The 17269-nt window shown below is 47.2% G+C and overlaps 1 long non-coding RNA gene, 1 other non-coding gene and 1 pseudogene across 5 annotated transcripts in view; 1 reads left to right on the top strand and 2 right to left on the bottom strand.

The window, feature by feature from the left end:
* Positions 1-17049, bottom strand: part of LOC104652337 (uncharacterized) — a 33484-nt gene extending 16435 nt beyond the window's left edge. The window contains exons 1-5 of one of the 4 annotated variants that reach the window (XR_012512312.1): positions 16642-17049; positions 15262-15376; positions 11717-11801; positions 10680-10950; positions 9894-9995 (exon numbers count right to left, since the gene is read on the bottom strand). This is a non-coding gene — a long non-coding RNA (uncharacterized LOC104652337). Of the gene's footprint in view, positions 1-8113; positions 9996-10679; positions 10951-11716; positions 11802-15261; positions 15377-16641 lie in introns of those variants that run through there. The other 3 variants (XR_012512310.1, XR_012512311.1, XR_012512313.1) reach the window with 3 other exon arrangements.
* Positions 5854-6644, top strand: LOC101037509 (N-alpha-acetyltransferase 10 pseudogene; annotated as a pseudogene).
* LOC120365731 (small nucleolar RNA SNORA74) lies at positions 11144-11343 on the bottom strand. The gene has a single exon (XR_005580598.1). It is a non-coding gene; the product is annotated as a small nucleolar RNA SNORA74 (small nucleolar RNA).
* Positions 17050-17269: the final 220 nt, after the last annotated feature.

Here is a 17269-nt window from a genome sequence, read left to right as displayed (position 1 = left end):
GTTCCCTGTGGCAATGTCTATTTTGGGGCTTAGAAAGACTAGGATGCAGGTGCCAGTCCAATTAGTGGGGAGGCAGAGGTAAGTTGAGGTCCTGCACATGAAAGATATGCATTGGTTGGGCAGACAGAACTGGTTGTGTATGTTGAAAACGTGTGTGAGTCTATTGTTCTCAATAGGGGTTAGTGGGGAAAGGCGAGTAGCTCCGTGTGTTTTGTTTTCCCATTGGAGAAAGTCGTTTGATTCTACTAGGATCCATTCAGAAGAGTGGTTAAATGTGGGTATAAGGAGGCATTCTTCAGGGGTGGCTGGTGTGCTGCAAGGGGTCCACGGGTGTATAGTCATACAATGGGTATGCCTTCCATTGCAAAATCCTGATTTTTTTTTTTTTTAAAAGATGGGGTTTCACCATGATGGCTAGGCTGGTCTTGAACTCCTGATCTCAGGTGATCCACCCACCTTGTCCTCCCAAAGTGCTAGGATTACAGGCGTGAGCCACCGCGTCCAGCCAATCCTGATTGTTAAGTAGAAAGTTGCTAATGACTCTAGGGGGTCCTGAAAAACAGACAGGATGCTTAAATGGAGTTGCCTGGGAGACTTGCAAGTTTTTTTAAAAAGACGGGGTCTCACCATGTTGGTCAGGCTGGTCTTGAACTCCCGACCTCAGGTGATCCGCCCACCTTGGACTCCAAAGTGCTTGGATTACAGGTGTGAGCCACTGCCCCCCGCCAATTTACAAGTTTTCGTAGTCGGTTGGGGCCTAAAGCTATAAGGTCTCGTTGCATTGACGGGGCAGTAGGAGCCCCAGAGGTAGGCCTGAAGACTGTGTTGAAAGCAAATTGGTGCTTGGAGAGTTAAAGCTTATTCATGGTTATGGGGCTGTGTATAGGCTTGTTATTATTGTCTGTATATTGGGTGAGACTGGAGATATAGGAACACAGAAGTTGTACTGTACGTCCTGTCAAGGTATTTTTGGTTGTTTCAGAGATGCAAAATCCAGTTAATAACTGCATGTTTAAGAGGGGCTTTTACCTTCATATTGGGGGTGATAGGTTAAATTGGTAAAAACCAGGTTTTTGCAGAGGCAGGAATGGCAGTATACGTGGTAACTGACAGGGAGAGGCATAGTCAGCAGTCTTTTGCTAGGGTCGAGTTGGACTGGTTCAGCAAAGCTGAGTGTTTTTTAGAGGTAGTTAGGGATGATAGGAAGGAGGGGTGCAGTGGTGCTGGGCAGCCAAGGGAGTAGGAGGGATAGATAGGCAATAGCGAATAAAAAGGTAAACAGCTACATTTCATCTCAGAAGTCACACAGAGTGCCTTGGAAAAAGTGGCAATATAGGGAGGGGCAGGGCATTTAAGTTTCTTTAGGGATTTGGGAAGTACTTGTGGCTTTTAAGAGGAGGAAGGTTGATGGCCAGTTTTTACTCTAGAGATGTGTTTACTGGAGCGGGGGACTTAGGTGCTGACAGCAGTGGGTCTTCTTCAAGAACAGGCATAAGGTGGAGTTTGGTTGGGCTGAGAAGAGTACTGGAGAATCAGTGGAGGATGCCAACTGGTGAGTCAGTGGGTGTTTGGGGAGCTCTTTTTAATCTGGAAATATGGTACCAAGAGATACGTTCTGAGAGTTTAGTTGTGGTGGGGGTTGTGAGAACTTGAAAGGGACCTTCCCACTTTGATTTAAGGCTTGATGGGTTAAGAGTTTTTAGGAAGATGTGTTCTGGTAAGAGGGTCCAGTTGGTGGGGACTTTGTGGGGCTTTGGGAGGGCCAGGTCTCCTTGTACACGGAGAAGATGGCGGATGAGGGAAAGTGTTGGGAGGTATTCTCCTAGATGAGTTAGAAGGGGATCTGTTTTGTAAGAGGAAAGGGCATCCATACATACTCAAAAGGGCTGAGGAAGGAGGATGCTTTTGGACTGGCTCTGATGCAGACTAGGGCTATGGGCAGAAGGGAGGTCCAGGGTTTCTGGCCTTCAAGAGTGAATTTGGTTAACTGAATTTATGGATCCCATTTGCATTTTCAACTTTTCCTGATGACTGGGGTTGGTATGGGATATGGAGGCGCCACTGGACACTGAGGGACTGAGAGACTTGTTGGCTGATGAAGCTATGGCTGTTGTCTAATTGTATGGAGTGTGGGAGACCAAATCTAGGGATGATTTCTGTTAAAATAATTTGAGAGACTACTGTAGCTGTTTCTGAGGAGATGAGGAAAACGCTTTTGCCCACCCGGAGAAGGTTTATCTACAAGAGTAAGAATAAACTTAGTCTTCTTGGCAGGAGGCACGTAGGTAAAGTCTATTTGCCAGTCTTCCCCTGGGAGTGTTCCTCTTAGCTGATGTGTAGGGATAGGAGAGCAGAAGTCTCCTTGGGAGGAAGTGACAGAGCATATATGACAGTTTGAGGTTATGTCTTTCAGTGAGGTAAATAGGTGGGGGAAGAGAAATAAGGGCGAAGGAGAAGGTACAAGGGGCATGCACTGATATGGAAGGACTGGTGAAAAGATGTTAGAATTTCTTTGATTTGTTCTTGGAGGAGGATGAGTTTTTGATCTTTGACTGTCCAGTTCCTTTGGAAGGAGACCCCTTGTAGCAGTGAAGCTTTTTCAGTGATGGAATATTGGAGTTGGATTGTGGGGGTAATGAGGAGAGGGGCAGGGGAAGAAAGTGAGGCTTCTTTTGCTCCTCGTCAGCCTTTCTGTTTCCTCTTGAGATCTCATCTGATCCTGTTTGGTGTCCTCAACAGTGTATAACTCCTATTTAGCTGGGAGGTGTGCAGCTTGGAGGAGCTGGTAAATATGGGGACCATTAGTGACAGGAGTTCCTTATGTAGTAAGAAATCCTCTCTTGCCAGATGGCGGTGTGAGTGGAGAATGTGATAGGCATATATGGAGTCCGTAAAAATGTTGACTTGTTTGCCTTTGGAGAGGGTTAGAGCCCTGGTGAGAGCTATAAGTTCCACCTTTTGGGAGGAGGTCCTTGGCATTAGGGGTTTAGCTTCAGTTATTTGGTCAAGGGAGATGACTGCATACCTAGTGATTTTATGGGAGTCGACTGACTTGGAAGAGGAACTATCTATAAATAACTGGTCATCAAGGTCAGGGAGAGATTCAGGGGAGATATTAGGGAAATGAGGCTGTAGGAGATAAAGGATTTCAATACAGGAGTGGGTGGGAGGGGAGGAATATATTGGAAATAGAGATGTAGAATCAAGGGAACACTTTTGGAGAGGCAGCACTCAGGGTTTTCAAGAAAGAGGGCATGGAGTAGTTGGATACAAGAAGGAGAAAGTGTGCTCAGTACTCGGGAGGAGAGGAGATCTTGTAGATTATGTGGGCTGTAGACTATGGTGTCTTGAACAAATGTTAGTTTTTTGCTTTCTAAGACTAGGGTGGTGGCTGCTGCCAGGGCTGAGGCAGGTCGGCCACCCTCGGGCAGTGTTGTTTAGATAGGTAAGCTATGGGAGCAAAGGAAGGAGGACTTTCTCTTTGTTGGTCAAGGACACCAAGGGCTATTCCATGGTTTTCGGCTGTGGAGAGTGAAGGCTGAGATGTCAGGCAAAGATAGAGCAGGAGCGGTTATGGGGCTGCTTTAAGTCTGTGGAAGCTAGGGATTATGTTGTGTGAAGGGTTTAGGGCAGGCGTCCCGAAACTGCGGCCCCCTGAGGCCATTTATCCGGCCCCCCACCGCACTTCAGGAAGGGGCACCTCTTTCATTGGTGGTCAGTGAGAGGAGCACAGTATGTGGCGGCCCTCCAACGGTCCGAGGGACAGTGAACTGGCCCCCTGTGTAAAAAGTTTGGGGACGCCTGGTTTAGAGGCTCATTTAGAGGGCCTTTGGCTGTTTCATAGAGGGGGCAGGCTAGGAGGGCAAAGTTGGGAATCCATATTCTGAAGAAGCCTACTAGTCCTAAGAAAGAAAGGATTTCACTCTTAGAGGAGGGTGGAGGTAGGCTGTCTATTAATGCTGCCTGTGCCAGGGTCATGGCTCCAGCCCCAGGGAACAGTTGGGACTCCTAATTAAGTCACTGTTGGAGTAGAGAGTTGTGCTTTGGAGGGGGAAGCAAGAAAGCACAGAAGGGTGGTAAGAAAGTTTAGAAGGGTAATAGTGTGAGTAAGAGTCCTCTAGGCAGGGGCTGCAGAGGAGGAGGTTGTCCACATACTAGAGGAGCCGGCTAGGGGAGCAGTCTAGAGAGGGGACGTCTTGAGCTAGAGCTTGTGCAAAGAAATGAGGGCTATCTCTAAAGCCTTAGGGGAGGACTGACTGTCTAAGTAGGTTGTCGTGACTGGAGGGTTTCAGGGTCAGTCCAAGTGAAAGCAAAAAAACTTTGGCAGTCAGCATGAAGAGGAATGATAAAAAAGGCATCCTTTAGATCAGGCGTCCCCAAACTATGGCCTGCGGGCTGCATACGGCCCCCTGAGGCCATTTATCCGGCGCCCCCGCTGCACTTCAGGAAGGGGCACCTCTTTCATTGGTGGTCAGTGAGAGGAGCACAGTATGTGTCGGCCCTCCAATGGTCTGAGGAACAGTGAACTGGCCCCGTGTAAAGTTTGGGAACGCCTGCTTTAGATCAATGAGCATGTAATGGGTTGTGTTTGGAGGGATAAGGGAAAAGAACCTATAGGGATTGGGAACTGCCTGATGGATGGGAAGGACTGCCTGACTGATGGGCCGGAGGTCTTGGACTAGCTGATATAAGCCACCTGCCTTTGTGACAGGGAGTATAGGGGTACTGTATGGAGAATGAATTGGCCTAAGGTAGCCTTGCAAGAGGAGTCTGTTTACGATGGGTTGTAAGCCCTTTAGGTGCCTTAATGAAATGGGATACTGAGAGACATTAGGAAATTTGGAGGGGTCTTTTAGCTGGATTTTGATGGGATCATGCTGAGCTCCTAGAGAAGGGGTAGTGGTATCCCACACTATTGGATTAACAAGAGAAGTGGGGAGTGAATAATGGGGGGAGGAGTCAAGGGCTGATGTGGTACCAGAGAGGAATAGGAGAGAATCTGGTTGTGGGAAACAGAAAAAGGTGATGGAAGCTTTGAATTTGGTTAGGTCTCAGCCTACGATGGGGCAACAAGGCATAAGGAAAGAATGTGAGAAAACAGTATCAAACAGGGAAAAAGTAAGAGGTCTGGTGGTGCATGGATGTCAGATGAGTCCATCAACCACAACTGAGACCTGAGAGGGATGAGTTGGTGCTGAGAATTTAGACAAAGCCAAGTAGGTGGCCCCGGTATCAATTAAAAGACATCGGCTTACATGCCATTAGTAGAGTTACCCTGGGCTCTGATGCAGTGATGGCAGATGGGGCTGGGGGCCCTGCGCCTTATCAGTCTTTAGTGACTAGGCTGAGGAGCTGTGGGAGTACAAGCAATGTGTCACTTTTTGTTTTGCTGAAGGGGTGGTGGCTCTGAGGTGCAGGCTTTTCTGTCTGTTGAGCAGTCAGACTTCCAGTGGCTTGTCTGCTGGCAGACTGGGCAAGGGCTTTTTGGCACTCATAGGTTAGGAAATGCCCACGCCCAGTGGCCTCCTTTGCTGCACTTAAAACACGGCCTGGGAGGCTACTGCTATCAGGTCTTTTGTGCCCTTGGGTACAATGGCTAGGCTGATGATGGACAGCTGCAGCTAGAAGCTGGTATTTGGCACATTCTCTTCAGGCTTTATCTAATTTACTTTGCTTATCCCTGTTATTTAAGACTTTGAAAGCCAGGTTAAGATCTTGTTTGAGGGCCATCTTATTGGGGGCAGATTGGGAGATAAAATGGGTATTAAGAACAATAGCTCCACCCTAGCTAGCACAGCCCAAGCCCCAGCCCTGGCACTCCTGGCATTGCTTCTGAGCGTGGCAGCAGCTGACTGTGCCTTCACAATCTGCTGGGACCCGCGAGCCCTGCCACTGTTATGAACATCTGCAGTGCGAGGCCAGAGGACCTGATGCAGCCTCCTCTGCCTGCCCGAGAACTACCAGATGAAATACTACTTCTACCATGGCCTCTCCTGGCCCCAGTTCTCTTACATTGCTGAGGGTGAGAATGGGAAGATTGTGGGGTATGTATGTCCTGGCCAAAATGGAAGGGGACCCAGATGATGTGCCCCATGGACATATCACATCATTGGCTGTGAAGCGTTCCCACTGGCACCTCAGTCTGGCACAGAAACTGATGGTCCAGGCCTCTCGAGCCATGATAGAGAACTTCAATGCCAAGTACATCTCCCTGCGTGTCAGGAAGAGTAACCGGGCTGCCCTGCACCTCTATTCCAACACACTCAACTTTCAGATCTGTGAAGTGGAGCCCAGATACTATGCAGATGTGGAGGATGCCTTCGCCATGAAGCAGGATCTCACGCACATGGCCAATGATCTGAGGCGGCACCTGGAGCTGAAGAAGGGCAGGCACGTGGTGCTGGGTGCCATTGAGAATAAGGTGGACAGCAAAGGCAGTTCACCTCCGAGCTCAGGAGAGGCCTGTCATGAGGAGAAGGGCCTGGCTGTCGATGATAGTGGTGGGAACAGCAAGGACCTCAGCGAGGTCAGTGAGACCACAGAGAGCACAGATGTCAAAGACAGCTCAGAGGCCTCTGACTCAGCCTCCTAGAGCCTGCCCCATCCCTTCTTCACTCCATGAGCTTTCACAATAAATTTGCTCCATGGCAAAAAAAGAACAATAGTTCCTGCTCAGGAGGCAGGGTTGACACAAGTATATTTTTGGAGAGCCTCTGTAAGGTGGGAAAGGAATTGGGCAGGATTTTCATCTGCTTTTTGGGAAATTTAAGTTTTTCAAAATTCATGGCCTTATGGGTAGCTTTGTAAAGGCCAGCAATAAGGCAAGTAATCATATGGTTAAAGGACACCTGGCCAGGGTCTATGGGATGGTACTCCGAGAAAAGCTCTTCCCAGGGGATGGCAGCGGCTCCTACAGCTAGTAGGATCTTGCCTGAAGATCATCGGCATGTGCCCGAGCTGTGAGCGACTCTTCCCTTCTCTTCCGGAAGGAAGGTAGAAGAGAGGATAATATAGAGATCATGCCAAGTGAGTTCATAAGACTGGGTTAGATATTTAAATTCTTTGATATAAGTATCGGGATTGGAGGAAGACCTGAGACGTTTTTCAATCTGGGAGAGATCAGAGAGGGAGAAGGGGAGGTGGACACAGATGATCCTTTTGGTCCTTGCTACCTCCCAGAGGGGAAGCAAGAGAGCTGGTTGCTGAGCATGTTGGGCAGGTAAAGGGTGGAGACAGGGAGGACTCAGTCAGATGCAGGGTGGTTGGTGTGGGTAAGAGGTAGGGCCAGAGGAAAAGGAGTAGTTGGCTGGGGCTATGGGGAGTGTGGCAGAAGATGAGTCATTGGCCAGGGCCATGGGAAGAAGTCAGGTTTGGAGCAAGCAAGGATAATTTGGAAAGTAGAACAGGACTGGCAGAGGGAAGGATGGCTACAGAGAGTGAAGATAACTTGAACATAAGGAATTTCAGACCATTTCCCATTGTGGTGGCAAAAGCTGTCTAAGTTTCTAAGTATATTGAAGTCAAAAGTGCCAGTTTCAGGCCACCGGGAGCCATTGTTTAGTTTGTATTGAGGCCAAGCAGTATTGCAGTAAAAGATAAGTCTCTTAGGACGAACCTCTGAATGGAAGCCGAGATTAAGATTATGCAGGAGACACCCAGCGGGAGTAGTTTTGGGAGGGGTAGACTGAGAGGCTCCTGTAGCAAATGAGGATGTAGGTAGAGGAAAAACAGACTGCCGATGACAAGGACGGCAGGAGAGGGTGCCTCCTTTCCTGTGGGCCTTGTCCGGAATAGAGGAGGTAGCTGCTGAGTCAGGCATACCTGAAATGGAAGAACCAGAGGCCTGGAGGCTGAATAAGCCGTTGGCCCAGTGCTGGGTCTTTCAGGAAGGCAGAGACGGTCAAGGGTTCTGGGTAGATGGCAAGAGTCTGGGAGATCCTCCAGGTCTTCAGCTGGTTTGGGAAGGGGAGGGTGGCTGGGAGAGGGGTGATCAGAGAGGGAGGGAGGGATAGAGAAAGAGCTCTCTAAGGGTGCCAGGCTAGAGCCTACCCACTCCCGGGTTTTGGCACCAAAATGTAAGTTCAGCCAAGAGAAAGGACGAGTAGACCCAAAGTCAGGCAAGCAAGTTTATTGACCTGCCAGGCTGCTCCATAACAGTCAGAGGCAGCCCTGAGATTACAAAATGAGGGGTTTATATGGGATGAGAGGGGCCTAAGGAAGTTTCCAGACTAAGATAGTCTATCAGCTTGTAACAAGCAAGAAGATAGTTTCAGCTTGTGAAACACTTGCAAATACATCATCCTGTGAATTTTGTGGTGGCAGTTAAAAAAAAAAAACACAGGAATTTACAGGTATGTGTAAAACAAGAATTTACAAGTACATGTAACAAAGGTTTGTTTCTCATGACCTCTCCTGTGCTGCCCAGATAGCTGTAACCAGGCTTTGCTCAACGTGAAATGTCTGGTAGCCTTGCTGTGGCACCTGGATAAGAGTTTAGGAATCCAGCTGCAGAGCCATCAGAGTGGGGGTCAGCTGCACTAAGGGGGTTTTCTGGGGTAGCTTGTCTCTAACACAACAGGGATAAGTAGGTGAGTAATTAACTTCATTTATCAAAGTAGAAAACTCCATCATATTATTTTAATGCACATGACTATACCATTGATACCTTTTGGGATATTAAATACAGAAACACAAATACCAATGAATTATCTCTTTTCAAGTAGCAACACAGGAACCTCTCTCTGCACACGGATAGCCCTACTGTAGTCAGGAAGACAACCTCTATGCTTAGAACTTGAGGCCCCAGATTTAAAACACTGTGACTATTCATGACAGGAAATTTTTCTCTTTCCTTAGGAGTCATTTTGGTTTTACCAGCTCAGACTGAGATTGTGACTGAGTTTGAGAAGCGAAGACTGCTATTCTTTCTTAAAACATCTCCCTTGGAGCACAGCAAAAGTGGAAAGAATGGCTATAAATAACCCATGCAAAAAAAAAAACCAAAAACCAAAAAACAAATCCCAAACACATAAAAAACACAGACTATTTTTACTACTGATTTTTTTTTCTTTTCTTTTCTTTCTTTCTTTTTTTTTTTTTTTTGAGATGGAGTCTCACTCTGTGCCAGGCTGGAGTGCAGTGGCACAATCTTGGCTCACTGCAACCTCTGCCTCCCATGTTCAAGTGATTCTCCTGCCTCAGCCTCCCTGGTAGCTAGGATGGGCATGCTACCACACCCAACTAATTCTGTATTTTTAGTAGAGATGGGGTTTCTTCATGTTGACCAGGATGGTCTCAATTTCCTGACTTCGTAATCTGCCTGCCTCAGCCTCTCAGAGTGCTGGGATTACAGGCGTAGCCACTGTGCCTGGCCTTAATAAATCAGTTTATTTTTTTCTTCTTCTTTTTTTTTGAGATGGAGTCTCCCTCTGTCACCCAGGCTGGAGTGCAGTGGCACAATCTTGGCTCATTGCAACCTCCGCCTCCCAGGTTCATAGGATTCTCCTGTCTCAGCCTCCCATGTAGCTGGGACTATAGGCATGTGACAGTACAAGGTGAGGTTGCAGTGAGCTGAGATTGCGCCATTGTGCTCTAGCCTGGGCAACAAAACCAAAACAACATCTCAAACTTTTGCTGATTGTTTGTATTTTTAGTGGAGACAGAGTTTCACCGTGTTAGCCAGGATGGTTTTGATCTCCTGACCTCGTGATCTGTCCACCTCCGCTTCACAAAGTGCTGGGATTACATGCATGAGCCACCGTGCTCAGCCTATAAATCAGTTTCTTAATCTCAGAATCTGTTGGGCTAGTGACTAACATATTGGGCAGCTCAGAGAACATTTCCACTAATGCAGAAATTTTATCATGCACTGCTGTTCCAGGCAGGAGAATTACCTGAATGCAGGAGAATCACTTGAACCCAGGAGGCGGAGGTTGCAGTAAGCCAAGATTGCACCATCATGCTTTAGCCTGGGCAACAAGACCAAAACTCCGGCTCTAAAAAAAAAAAAAAAAAGATGCCTGTAATCCTAGCACTTTGGGAGGCTGAGGCAGGTGAATCACAAGGTCAGGAGTTCAAGACCAGCCTGGCCAATATGGTGAAACCCCATCTCTACTAAAAATACAAAACTTAGCCAGGCATAGTTATGTATGCCTGTAGTCCCAGCTACTCTGGAGGCTGAGGCAGAATTGCTTGAACCTGGGGCGGGGGGGGTCAGCTGAGATCATGCCACTGCACCCCAGCTTGGGTAACAGAGTGAGACTCCGTCAAAAAAAAAAAAAAAAGCTTTATTTAACTTTTTTTTAAAGATGGGGTTTCACCATGATGGCCAGGCTGGTCTTGAACTCCTGACCTCAAGTGATCCACCCACCTCAGCCTCCCAAAGTGCTAGGATTATAGGCATGAGCCGCTGTGCCCAGCCAGTGATTTCACTTTTTACAAACTTACACAGCCACATGTAGCATATAGCTATTGCACAGCAGAGCTCTAGAAAATGAGGGGCTGGACTTTAGATTCTAAGAATTCTCTAAAATTCTGATACTCTACATAAATTTTTTTTATTTTTATTTTTATTTTTCTCTACATAAATTTTAAAAACATACTTTTAAGCCCCCATCCCCATCTGAGCTATAATAAGTTAATTGAGACCTACATGACAAAAAGACAACATACATACATACATTAGTTATCTTGGTGTTGCACAGGGCTGTCAGACATCTGTGGTCCTGATGGAGTTAGATGTCACTCAGGTGAAGGCATCTACGATTCAAATGACAGACTGCCTCTAAGTAAGCGTGTCCTTTTCCTTTTCTGTTTTTTGTTGTTTTTTTTGAAATGGAGTTTTGCTCTTGTTGCCCAGGCTGGAGTGCAATGGCACGATCTTGGCTCACTGCAACCTCCTCCTCCTCCTCCCAGGTTCAAGCGATTCTCCTGTCTCAGCCTCCCGAGTAGCTGGAATTACAGGCAAAATCCCAGTGGCTCATTTTGTATTCTTAGTAGAAATAGGATTTCTCCATGTTGGTCAGGCTGCTCTTGAACTCCTGACCTCAGGTGATCTGCCCACCTTGGCCTCCCAAAGTGCTGGGATTACAGGCATGAGCCACTGTGCCCAGTCGAAAGGGTCCTTTTTCTAACAGAAAAAAAAATTGTTCGCACCCAGACTAGGACCAACTCCACAGGAGGAGTCATTCCACTCTCAGAGGTGCAAAACACTGCCCAAAGGTACTCAGCTACAACACCAGAACAGTGCTTGGAGCCAAACCTCAATAAGACAGTGCTTGCTCTTCCAACAGTGTAACGCCATCACAGGCATCACATGAGCCTGGATAGCTGACAACCGCTGGATGATTCCTGAAACAGCTTTTTCATTATTTGTTTCAGATACCTAGGCACTCCAGGTAAAAGACATATCAGTTGAATGTTGGCTGCAAAACAGGTGTGGAAGCACTGATTGCAGACCCTGCTGTCAAACCTTTTAACAGGAATCCCTTTCTCATGTTTTCAGTTGTTTTATCCAACATTCAGAAAGTCCCTGCCATGTGCCAAGCGCTGTGATTGGGATCTAGCAGTAAATAAAACAAGACATCCTGTCTTTTCCTTCATGGATCTTACAAATATAGGCTAATTTGCCTCCCAATTGTTTCCTGATAGATACCAACTAGCCAACAGGCCTGGTACGGAGGAGGTAGTCAATATTGGAATGAACGGGGATATTTACCTGAAAAAAACTGCATATGCAGACGGTCATCTGCCATTATTTCCTCTCTTCAGATGGCTGAAGGATGCCCTACTTTCAAGGCATCCTAAAAAGGAAGACAAACAAGCATTGCGTATGTACACACACACACACACACACACACACACATATATATATATATATATATATATATGAGATAATATCTCACTCCGTCCCGACTGGAGTACAGTGGCATGACCATGGTTCACTGCACTCTGAATCTCCTGGCTCAAGTAATCCTCCCGGCTTAGCCTCCCAAGCAGCTGGGACTACAGGTGCATGCCACTATGCTCACCTGATTTATTTTTTATAGAGATGACATCTCGTTCTGTTGCCCAGGCTGGTCAAACTCCTGGGTTCAAATGATCCTCCCACCGCAGCCTCCCAAAGTGCTGGGATTACAGGTGTGAGCCACTGAGCCTGGCCTGTGTATCTCAAAATTGTGAAAAGATACTAAATGTTTTCCCCACAACAAAATATAAGTAGGTGAGGTGCTAGATTTAATTAGCATGATTTACTAATTCCACAATGTAAAGATACATGAAAACATCACATTGTACCCCATGTAACATATACAATTACTCTTTTTTCTATAGCCTCAGTCAGGAATTACTTTATTTACCATAATTTGCCTTTTCCCTGCCTAGAGTACCATGAAGTTAACCATCCCCCAAGCCCTACAGATATTGCTAGTCTTAAGACCCCATATGTAAAAGGCTATTCAGTTAACACTTGAGGCATTCACACAATGCACTCACATTTAGCTGAGAGAATCCTGTTAAGGGAATGCCAACTGATCTAACAAAACAAGCTTTGATAAACAACTCCCCCTGCCCCCTAGTATCCTCCCCAGTTCCTCCTGTGGAAACTAGGATGTCACTTTTCACAGCAACTGAGGGTCATTTTTTCTCAAAAGATTAGCATTCCAGGCCAGCGCAGTGCTGTGGGTCATGCTTGTAATCCCAGAACTTTGGGAGGCAGGATTCCTTGAGCCCAAGAGTTCGAAACCAGCCTGGACAACATAGTGAGACTTTCTTTATAAACTAGGGGGGAAAAAAAAAAAAAGGCCGGGCACAGTGGCTCACACCTGTATTCCTAACACTTTGGGAAGCCAAGGTGGGTGGATCATGAGGTCAGAAGACAGGCAGATCACCTGAGGTCAGAAGTTTGAGACCAGCTTGGCCAACATGGTGAAACCCCATCTCTACTAAAAATATAAAATTAGCCAGGCATGGTGGTACACACCTGTAATCCCAGCTACTTGGGAGGCCGAGGCAGGAGAACTGATTGAACTTGGGAGGTGGAGGTTGCACTGGGCAGAGATCATGCCACTGCACTCCAGCCTGGACGACAGGACTCCTGTCTTAAAACAAACCAAAAAAACCAGCTGGTTATGGTGGCCTGCACCTATCATCCCAACTACTTGGGAACAAAACTACTACAAAGAGGACTCAATAGCTACCACTTTAATGGGGCAGCCAACTATTCATTTCCAAAAATCAATAAGCAACTAAAGTGAATATATATATTGTCTGCCCAAAGGAGAAAAGGAGAAATTAGGGTGGTTGTAGTTAGCCAGTTCCCAGAGCCCTCTTAATCAATTTTTTTTTTTTGAGTCTCGCCCTGTCACTCAGGCTGAAGTGAAATGGCATGATCTCGGCTCACTGTAACCTCTGCCTCCTGGATTCAAGCGATTCTCCTGCCACAGCCTCCCTAGTAGCTGGGATTACAGGCACGTGCTACCATGCCCAGCTAATTTTTTGTATCTTTAGTAGATAGGGGTTCACCATGTTGGCCAGACTGGTCTTGAACTCCTGACCTCGTGATCCGCCCATCTTGGCCTCCCAAAGTGCTGGGATTACAGGCGTGAGCCACTGCACCCAGCAATATTTAATATTTTATTAAAGAGCTAGAGAGGCCAGGGGTGGTGGCTCACGCCTGTAATCCCAGCACTTTGGGAGGCCAAGGTGGGCAGATCACGAGGTTAGTTCAAGACCAGGTGTGGTGGTGGGTGCCTGTAATCCAAGCTGCTCAGGAGGCTGAGGCAGGAGAATCTCTTAATCCTAGGAGGCAGAAGTTGCAGTGAGCCTAGATTGTGCCATTGCACTCCAGCGTGGGTGACAGAGCGACTCTCTCTCTCTCTCTCAAAAAAAAAAAAAAAAAAAAAAGCTAGAGAATGCCCATAATTTTAAAGTGAATTTGCATCAGTTTCCCTAATAAGGCATCCCATATATAACTATGGCTATAAAATCCCTCTACAAGGCCGGGCGCGGTGGCTCAAGCCTGTAATCCCAGCACTTTGGGAGGCCGAGGCGGGTGGATCACGAGGTCGAGAGATCGAGACCATCCTGGTCAACATGGTGAAACCCCGTCTCTACTCAAAATACAAAAAATTAGCTGGGCATGGTGGCGCGTGCCTGTAATCCCAGCTACTCAGGAGGCTGAGGCAGGAGAATTGCCTGAACCCAGGAGGCGGAGGTTGCGGTGAGCCGAGATCGCGCCATTACACTCCAGCCTGGGTAACAAGAGCGGAACTCCGTCTCAAAAAAAAAAAAAAAAAAAAAAAAAATCCCTCTACAAAGGGTATCATGACTAGGTTTTATGGTGAGTAGTGGGAGCCATGTACTTTAATTTTAATGAAATTAGCAAAAATCCCATTGCATCTGGCCCTCTTTGAGCACTTGGTAGGCACTAAAAACAAAGGTGTGACTTTTCCATTTATTTTAACCAACTCCCCTTTCTCCTTAGCTTTGTTCTGTTTCCAAGGTATGATTCAAGTAACTTCATACTAGCCAAACCTGTTAGACCAGAACTATTCAGGAAGGTCCGGACTTACTCTCTCTGCAAAAAGTCATGTTCTCAGATTAAATCTTAATGAAAGCTTTTTCAACCTGCGGCCCATCACAAATTGGTAAACTTTCTTAAGGCATTATGAGGTTTTTTTTTTTTTTTTTTTTTTTTTTTTGGAGACGGAGTTTCACTTATTACCCAGGCTGGAGTGTAATGACGTGATCTTGGCTCACCGCAACCTCCGCCTCCTGGGTTCAGGCAATTCTCCTGCCTCAGCCTCCTGAGTAGCTGGGATTACAGGCACACGCCACCATGCCCAGCTAATTTTTTGTATTTTTAGTAGAGACAGGGTTTCACCATGTTGACCGGGATGGTCTTGATCTCTTGACCTTGTGATCCACCCGCCTCGGCCTCCCAAAGTGCTGTGTTTTTTTATTTGCAATTAAAAAAAAAATTTAGCTATCAGTTATCATTACTGTATTTTATGTGTGGCCCAAGACAATTCTTATTCTTTCAGTGCTTGGCCCAGGGAAGCCAAAAACACCCCTGGCCTTAATGGATAAGCAACTATGCTGGCATCCTGGGGTAGTCAACACAGAGTTGGCATGAACCAAGGCCAGAATGCCAACCAGCTATTGGCTGCTGTTCTCCCAGCAGTGTAACACTTGCCTAGGTACAAGACAACCTAGGCAGCTGCCTACAGCTGGAACCAAGAGGGCTAAAGGGGTTGCACTCACCTGCAGTTCCATCTGCCATAGCTGGCCTCTCTGCAATGAAACTCCAGGTTAGTCAGCCAACAGAGAACACGTGTGCAGCTCAGAGTCCCTGCCCTCAAAACTCGGTAACTTAGGCCTGAGCCACAGAAACAGAAGACAATAAAACCAAAAGCTTATCCTTGTTTAGCTTTGTTTTCACATCTTGTTACTTATACACCACAGAAGTTCAACAGTAGCAAAAGAGTAGATTAAACAAGTATCAGGATGCTCTATCACCTAACCAGCGTCTAGCCAAATGACACTGGGTGAGTAACTTAACCTTTCTATACCTCAGTCTCCTCATTTGTAGAATGGAGATATTCTATTACAGAGTCTTTCTCCATCACCTAGGCTAGAGTGCAGTGGGACAATCATGGCTCACTGCAGCCTCCACTTCCCGGGCTCAAATAATCCTCCCGCCTTAGCCTCCTGAGTAGCTATGACTACAGGCGCGAGTGAGTGCACCAAGCCTAATGGGGATATTACTAATAGTACTCTGTACATGGGGTGATTGGGAGGCTTAAGTGGAATATAAGCTAACTCCCAGGATAATGTCTGGTACAGTGTGGGCACACAATAAACACCTGAGGAGTTACATTCCAAAAAAGGCTTAGATGGTGAATATGCATGAGTAGAAAGGGAAAAGTTATCCCGTGAGAGAAATGGGCAGTGAACAATGGGAAAACCGGTTAAAAGTGTTTAGAAGAGGGCCTCCAATATGGGACTTCTTAAAGGACAATAAAAATTAACACTTAGAAAAATAACTGCAGTATTGGGTGTGAGGGGAATTGGAGGTAGTAGTCGTGCCAAGACCTCAACTACTGATTAAAGGCAATAAACAAAATGTTTGCACAGATGATAATATTCCTACACAGTCACCGTTATAATTTATGTAAGGCAAAGATCATATCTCTTTCCAGCCATCCCTAAATTTCACTCCTACCTTCCTCCACATAATTTAGAGGAACAGGAAAATGAATAGAGAGGGTTCATGTTCGCTGGGTCTAAAAACAGATCTAAAAATAGCCTGCCCCTTTCAAAGCTCTGGTTAAAGGCGCTGACTCAGTTCCATCGGACATTTGTTCCTCACAAACCTCCCAAAGTCCCTGCCCCTGGCACTGGGAGATCCACGCTCTCGGAGTCAGGCTCTAGAGAACTCCCTAGGGAGAAGAGGAAAGAGGGATGGTGGAACAACAGGGGATGACTCTGGGGCCTAGGTCTCTTTCAGATGCCCTCCAAGCTCGGGGTCACGAGGGAACGAACCCTAATTTCGTCCCGTGCACCGGCAGAAGCCTTCCTGCACTGCTTCATTCCCTGGGCTGGGAAACCTCCAAGGACTCTCCCCACTGGGCCCTTACTCACGCGCACGTGCTCGGAGCTCCGCAGGGTGCAGCAGCACCGGCAGAGGCCGGAGGGGAAAGGGCAGGCGGGAGCCCAGGAGAGCCCCGCCCCGGGGCGGCTGCTGGGCGTGGCTTCGGTGGGCGGGGCCCTTGACCCCACCTAGGAAAGGCCGGACTTAAAAAAAAAAAAAAATGCGAGTTCGTTGGCGGAGGTAATCCTGCTTCTTATAGGAGAAAAGGGCTGGGGTTTCAGCAATGGCTGCGTTTGTTGGACTCCCATCCCATCTCTCAAGGATAGAAAGGGCACAGACTTCGCTGCTGCTCAGGAGAGAATCTGTGAATCCTAGTGGAGCCAGGCTTTCTGTCTGCCCACACTGAGCGACCCCGGAACGCTGGTTCCCCTCACGAGCGTGGCGCCTTTCCGTTGCTGCAGACGCAGCCCACGGTTTTGCGCTTCCCACGCATATCCTTTTTCTGGCTTTCTGCGGCAGCTCTGTCATTCGGCTAATGGATTGCCCACCCACACAGGTCACCTTGGTTTGCGGTCTTCGGGATCTTCCCAGGAGGTTTTCGAATAGATTAAGCCAGTCACTCCTACTGCTTACCACTGCAGGATCGCATCCCTAGTGCCCTGCAGTGGAATTTTTCAC

Source organism: Saimiri boliviensis, chromosome 1, assembly GCF_048565385.1.
Source record: "Saimiri boliviensis isolate mSaiBol1 chromosome 1, mSaiBol1.pri, whole genome shotgun sequence".
In the NCBI taxonomy this organism is placed as follows: Eukaryota; Metazoa; Chordata; class Mammalia; order Primates; family Cebidae; genus Saimiri; species Saimiri boliviensis.
The sequence above is the reverse complement of the archived record's forward strand: the minus strand, read 5'-3'. Positions and strand labels throughout refer to the sequence as shown.